The sequence below is a fragment of the Muscardinus avellanarius genome (assembly GCF_963383645.1).
Source record: "Muscardinus avellanarius genome assembly, chromosome: 3".
In the NCBI taxonomy this organism is placed as follows: Eukaryota; Metazoa; Chordata; class Mammalia; order Rodentia; family Gliridae; genus Muscardinus; species Muscardinus avellanarius.
Window position 1 is genome coordinate 167,451,096 of NC_137788.1, and position 6,293 is coordinate 167,457,388.

Here is a 6,293-nt window from a genome sequence, read left to right on the forward strand (position 1 = left end):
CAGTCCCATTCACCAGTCACCGCGAAGATCATAACTGAAAACTCTGAACGCAGGCCTCATCTTGTTCACGTCCTCCCGTAACCGTCCCGAGAGCATCTGACCTCGAGGGCCTGCTGGCTCACTTCTGCACGCTCCCTGGTGCCAGGTGGTGCTTGAGCTTCTGCAGCCCACACACCACTTGCCATCTCTGTAGTCAGCAGTTCCTCTCGCCTCCTTCCTACGTGTCTGGCACACCTCAAGGCCAGATGAACCCACTCCCCTTGACTGGAATGTGGTGGGACCCTGAGACACCCACTGAATCTGCTCAGTAGCCCTTGTCTCCCACTGGGGATGCACGGCCATCTGGCGCCCAGAACACAGCAGGCCTGAGGAAGACAAGCCAGCCACCTGGGCAGCAGGGTGGAGAAACAGAAGGAACAAGTGCACACACCACCAGCCGAATCTGGACCATCTACTTTCAGATGCGCTGAGGTTAGAGGTCGTTAACCTGCTGCTGCTAGAGGCAAACGCACCCTAACTGCAGGGTGGCCGTGACCCCACGCCACGTCACCGCACGCTCCTGCAGGGGTCACAGTGGCCCCGCACCGCGTCACCGCACGCTCCTGCAGGGGTCACGGTGACCATCACTTGCCCAGTCTCAACACAGCTACCGACCCTTGCTACGCTTCCTTTGCCAGCAGAGTGGTCTCCGTTGTTCAGGCCTTAACTTCTAGAACGCTGTCTTTACCCTTCCCCAGGCTTTCTCTCATGTCGCTAGACACTCCTCACCAGTCTCATTTTTCTTTTTTCTTTTTCTTTTGGTGGTACTGGGAATGGAACCCAGGGGCCTTCTACCTCCGGGTTACACTTCCAGACCTATTTTGTATTTTATTTGGAAACAGGGTCTCTTAAACCAGCTGAGGCTGGCTTCGAACCTGTGAGATCCTCCTGTCTCTTCCTCCCAAGCGCTGGGATTACAAGCGTGCGCCACCACGCCCGGCCTCCAGTCTCATTTTTCTGATGTCACAGTATTGGAGCAGCCAAGCTCATTCCTCAGCTCTCACTGTTAGCAACATCCCAAGGTGGTTGCCCGGCTCTGTACCAACAGGGCATGGGACGATGCAGTAAAAAAATGCTCTTGTTTTGTTTTGTTTTGTTGGAGGTACTGGGAACAGAACTCTTCTACCTCTGGGCTACACTCCCAGACCTAGTTTATATTTTCATTTGGAAAAAGGTTCTCTTAAACCACCAAGGCTGGCTTCGAACCTGCACGATCCTCCTGTCTCTGCCTCCCAAGTGCAGGGATTACAAGTGTGCGCCACCACGCCCAGCAAAAAACAATGCTCTTGAGACTTTATCCCTGGTCTTAAAGAGGTGAGATAGAAGCCAAGGGACTCAAACTTTTCCAGTGAAACTCAGCTCTTCCTTTTATTACAGGCTTACAGACTTAAGATGCAATCATTAGCCGGGCGTGGTGGTGCATGCTCGTAATCCCACCATTCAGGAGGTTGAGACAGGAGGCCTACAGTTCTTGGACAGCTTCAGCTACTTAGTGAGGCCCTTTGCAACTCAGTGAGACCCTGTTTCAAAAATAGAGGGTCAGGCGCGGTGGTGCACACTTGTAATCCCAGAATTTGGGAGGCAGAGACCAGAGGATCAAGTTCATGGACTGGCCCTTTGCAACTCAGTGAGACACTGCTTCAAAAAATAAAAAGATTAGCTGGGTGTGGTGGTGCACGCCTGTAATCCCAGAATTTGGGAGGCTGAGATTGGAGGATCGCGGTTCTCGGACAGCCTCAGCTACTTAGTGAGGCCCTCTGCAACTCAGTGAGACCTGGGTTCAAAATAAAGAACAAAAAAAAAAAAAAAAAAAAATAGGGCAGAGGGTGTAGCTCGGAGGTCAAATGCCCCTGGGTTCCATCACCAGACCTGCAAAAAAAAAAAAAATAAGTAAGTAAATAAATAATAAAAAGACTAAAAAAATAGGGCTGGGGGTGTAGCTCAGAGGTATAATACCCCTGGGTTCCAACCCTAGTACTGCAAGAAATAATAAAAAAGAGTGCTGGGGGTATAGCTCGGAGGTAGAATGTCCCTGGATTCCATACCCAGTACTGCAAAGAAAGAAGGGAAAGAAGGAAAGAAAGAAGGGAATGAAAGAAAGAAGAAGGAAAGAAAGAAAGAAGAGAAAAATGAGGCTTGGGTTGTAGCTCAAAGGTAGAATTCCCCTGGGTTCAATCCCCAGAACTACCAAAAACAAAAAACAAAAAAACACGTGATAATACTGCCATATGTCTGACTGCATTGATGAGTGCCTCCTGTTTCAGGAATATTAAAATACTGAAAATGTATGTCTCCGAATTTAAGGAATAAAGTTGATAGCTCTCCAGTTAAAGCTTCGATAGCCCTGTATCTAATGACAATTTCTCTCTGAGAAGATTCCACTTCCACATAAAGCGAGGCGGCACCACATCGGCGGTTCCTGTGCCACTTCTGGACTAGTTCATTAAGATGCTGGTGCGAAACCATATTAGCCCGCTTTCTGTTGCTATGACGAAATACCTGACGTAACCATTTATAAGGAGAGATGTTTGGGCTCACAGTTTTGAAGCTTCAGGTCATGGTCAGCTGGACCTGTTGTTTTGGAGCTTTTAGTGAAACAGCACATCATGGGCAGGAGTGTGTGGTGGAACTAAGCTGTTGACTTCATGGTAGTGAGGAAGAAGATTGGAAGGGGTCAGGGTCCCAATAGCCCCTCCATGGGAACACTCCTGTTATGGTTTAGATACAGAATGTCTCCTGAAAAGGCTCATGCACTAATGTTCAGAGCTGATATAATGAAATCATAACGAGTATACTCTCACCGGAGTATAAATCGATTGTAATGATGTACAAGTGGGGTGTGTCTGTAGAAGGTGGGTCACTGGGAGTGTGGCCATAGGGACTGTGCTTGTGCCTCTGAATCCTCTTGCAAGCATGTGGGGTTACTGAGCACTGCCCTCAGGGGTATTCTGCTTTTGAGCTCCATCCTCAGCCCTATTATTTATTAGGTATTTATTTATTTTGCAGTACTGGGGATGGAGCTCAGTAGCATTGAACCTCCGAGCTACACCCCAAGCCCTTTTTAAATTTAATTTATTTTATTTTCTGTGGTATTGGGGATGGAACCCAGGGGCATTCTACCTTTTAGCTACACCCCCCAGTCCTCTTTTTTATTTTTTATTTTGATACAGGGTCTCACTGAGTTCACAAAGGGCCTCACTAATTAGCTGAGGCTGTCGGCCAACCATGATCCTCCAGTCTCCACCTCCTGTGTGTGTGTGGTTTTTTTTTTTTTTTTTTTTTTTTTTTGCCTCTGAGTTACACCCCCTCCGAGTTACACCCCCTGCCCTATTTTTTATTCTTTATTTTGAAACCGGGACTCACTGAGTTGCAAAGGGCCTAAGTAGCTAAGGCTGTCTGTGAACCGATATCCTTCGGTCTCAGCCTCCCAAGTGTTGGGATTACAAGCATGCGCCATCACGCCCGGCTCTCCAGTCTCCACCTCCTGAATGCTGGGTTACAAGCGTGCACCACCATGCCCAGCCTGTATTTTTTTTTTTTAAATTTTAAAATGAGGTCTAAGTTGCAGAAGACTTCACTAATTTGCTGGGGTGGCCTCAAACTCGAAATCCTCCTGTCTCAGCCCCTGCAGCACTGGGATCTCAGATGTGCACTTGGGAGAAGGCCAGCAGCTGGTGAGGCTGGGGCCACGCAGGGGCACCAGGACGGTCCCCAACACAGAAAGCAAGACAAGAGCAAGCCACAGAGGACCCAGAGCAGCTCCAGGCCGCCAGCCTTCCCAGGAACAGACTCCCCAGAGTAGAGGCAGGACGCCCCAGGTGCAGCCAACTAAGAAGAAAAGGTAAGAGATATGACAGGAATCTCTAAACACTGATGCACTGGCGATTTTCTGAAGGAGTCACCTCCAAGTTAACCTAAACAGGGCCAGTATCTCCCATATGGTCTAGCGGTTAGGATTCCTGGTTTTCACCCAGGCGGCCCGGGTTCGACTCCCGGTATGGGAAGAATGTATTTTGAAAAAATTGAAAGCGGAAGGATTCCAACGACAGAAACACTCTTCTTCTGTTACAGTTTCTGCAAGGGCTCCTCTTCACCATTCTTTCAGGGAATTAATTCTCCACTACTAAGTTTCCCTGTGTAATTCAAACACTCCTTTGCCCTTCTTCTAGACCTCCAAGGGGAGACTGTGTTTATGTGTAGATATGTTGGGAGAGAGTTAATGGGGCTTGAACGCAGGTGTGTGTGTGTGTGTGTGTGTGTGTGTGTGTGTGATTCTACCTCCAAACTTTTTTTTTTTTAATTTGGAAACAGGGTCTCATCTCACTAAGCTGCTGGGAGCCTCACTAAACTTCTGAAGGTGGCTTCAAATCTGTGATCCTTCTGTCTCAGCCTCCCAAGTAATGGGATTACAAGCTTGTGCCACAACGTCTGCTGATATAGTTAATTAAAAATTAAATCTGGGCCAGACATGGTGACACATGCTTTTAATCCCCGCGCTTGGGAGGCTGAGACAGGGGGATCACACAGGTTCGAAGCCAGCCTCAGCTACTTAGGCTCTCAGCAACTTAGTGAGATCCTGTTTCCAAATAAAATATAAAATAGGTCTGGGAGTATAGCCCAGAGGTAGAAAGCCTCTGGGTTCCACCCCCAGTACCACCACCAAAAAAAAAAAAAAAAAAAAAAATTAAATCTGGACTTGGTGTGGTGGCACATAACTTGTAATCCCAGCATTTGGAAGGCTGAGACCCAAGGATGGCGATTTGTGGTCAACCTCAGCTACTTAGGCCATTTACAACCCAGTGAGACCCTGTTTCAAAAAAAAAAAAAAAAAATTGGGCTGAGGTGTTATTTAGGAGGCTGAGACAGGAGAAAAGAAGATTGGGGCAGTTTCAGCAATTTAATGAGACTCTCAGCGATTTAGATCCTGTTTCGAGATTTTAAAAAAAATTAAAAAGGGCTGAGGGTGCTGGGTGGGGTGGTGCACGTGTAATATCCCAGTCCTTGGAAGGCTGAGACACGGCGGGTTCGCGGACAGCCTCCCTATTTAGGGAGGCCCTCTGAAATAGACCGCCTCTGAGGAAGGAAGGTGCGAGCTACGAGCCGCTGCTTCAGGCGGACGCCGCCGCCGACGCGGAGCCGAGAGGGTCCCTAGGAGCCCCCGCCACGGCCGGCGCCGGGCTCCCTGTGCCGGCTGGGGCCAGGGCCCTGCGGCTCCTCCGCCACGCGGCCAGTCCCGCAGTGTCGCCTCCGAGCCGCCCGCTGCTCCCCGCGCCCCAGACCCCCTCCCGGAGCATCCCCGCCCAGAACCCCCACCCCCCCGGCCCGGAACCCCTCCCGGAGCACCCCCGCCCAGAACCCCCACCCCCCCGGCCCGGACCCCCTCCCGGAGCACCCCCGCCCAGAACCCCCACCTCCCTCGGCCCGGACCCCCCTCCCGGAGCACCCCCGCCCAGAACCCCCACCTCCCACGGCCCGGACCCCCCTCCCGGAGCACCCCCGCCCAGAACCCCCACCTCCCTCGGCCCGGACCCCCTCCCGGGGCACCCCCGCCCAGAACCCCCACCCCCCCCGGCCCGGACCCCCTCCCGGAGCAACCCCGCCCAGAACCCCCACCTCCCTCGGCCCGGACCCCCCTCCCGGAGCACCCCCGCCCAGAACCCCCACCTCCCTCGGCCCGGACCCCCCTCCCGGGGCACCCCCGCCCAGAACCCCCAGCCCCCCGGCCCGGACCCCCCTCCCGGAGCACCCCCGCCCAGAACCCCCACCACCCACCCCCCGGCCCGGACCCCCTCCCGGGGCACCCCCGCCCAGAACCCCCAGCCCCCCGGCCCGGACCCCCCTCCCGGAGCACCCCCGCCCAGAACCCCCACCTCCCGCGCCCCAGACCCCCTCCCGGAGCACCCCCGCCCAGAACCCCCACCCCCCCGGCCCGGACCCCCTCCCGGGGCACCCCCGCCCAGAACCCCCACCCCCGGCCCGGACCCCCTCCCGGAGCACCCCCGCCCAGAACCCCCACCACCCACCCCCCGGCCCGGACCCCCTCCCGGGACACCCCCGCCCAGAACCCCCACCCCCCGGCCCGGACCCCCTCCCGGACCCCCTCCCGGAGCACCCCCGCCGCGCCGTGCGCCCCGGGCCCGCCCCGTCCTCCTCTCCACTCCTGCCGGAGCTACGGACCCCGACCCCGACCCCGCACCCCAGCTTCGCGGATCGCCGCCCCAGGCTCCGCCCGGGCTCGGCTCCCCTCACACCGC